Raw genomic sequence first — 1,147 nt, forward strand, 5'->3', positions numbered from 1 at the left:
AGGATCTCTTACCCTTTGAGACAGCCCAGGGGACCTGGAGAGTATTATGCTAAACTAAATAAGCCAGTTAGAGAAAGACATGTATTACATGACCTTACTCATATGAGAAATCTAAAGAACAAAATAAACTAATGAACAAAATAGATCCAGAGACATAGAAACAAGGAGCAAACAGATGAATCTCTGAGGGAAAAGGAGGTGGGGTCCAGGAAGAGATTAACAAAATAATGTATATGCATATGTGCATAATCCATGGACACAGATAATAGTGGGTGAAGTCCTAGGGATGGGGAGGTGGGTGTGGGGTGGAGAGGGTCAATAGGTAAAAAAGGGGACATCTGTAATACTTTAAACAATAAAGATAAATTGTAAAAAAGAAGAAACCCTAAAAAAAAAAAAAAGAAAATTTAGGATTTGTTTACATTGTGGCAGACCAAGATGACATTGAAGTTTAATTTAGAAATTGAGGTTTTTGCATTTTTTTCTTTCTTTTTTTGCTGTTTTAGGTTTAAAAGACCTCAAATCTTGGGAAATATGAGTCAAGAGGCAGCAGGGAGGATGTACATAAATCTGTTTACAAGGCATGCTGTGAGCCCAAAGGAAACTAGTTTGCATCATACTCACTGCTGTTTCATTGTGGGAAAGATTCTATGTATGGAAAAAAATATACTCAAACATTAAGTTGCAGAACAAAAGAGAAAAGTTAGTTATCTGATTGTTTTTAAATAAAAATATTGTAAGAATAAGTTATAATGAAACAGGTCTCAGTCAGGTAATGGCTGTTTTGCTATCAGTTATATATGTTAGCCATTGATTTGCCTAATTTAATTTAGATCAATACTTCTAGTAGTTTCTAATACTTATAATTATTAATTACATATAATGAAACCATTTAATTTCCAGCTCTATTCTTTAAATCATGTATAACAATTATTTTCACATGATTTTTAAAAATGAAATTCGTTATCCATCCATAGATTCCAAAATATGAAGCCCTGGGGATTCAGCAGTGAAATAAAGTCCCTGCAGTATTAGAAGACTTACATTCTTGTAAGGGTGAGGGGAAGGTAGCAAACAAAATTAAACAAATAGGCGTAACATTTGTTAGGAAGTGATGAGTTCTAAGCATAAAAAAGGATAAAGGGAA

The sequence above is a fragment of the Myotis davidii genome, unplaced genomic scaffold, assembly GCF_000327345.1.
Source record: "Myotis davidii unplaced genomic scaffold, ASM32734v1 scaffold103, whole genome shotgun sequence".
NCBI lineage: Eukaryota > Metazoa > Chordata > Mammalia > Chiroptera > Vespertilionidae > Myotis > Myotis davidii.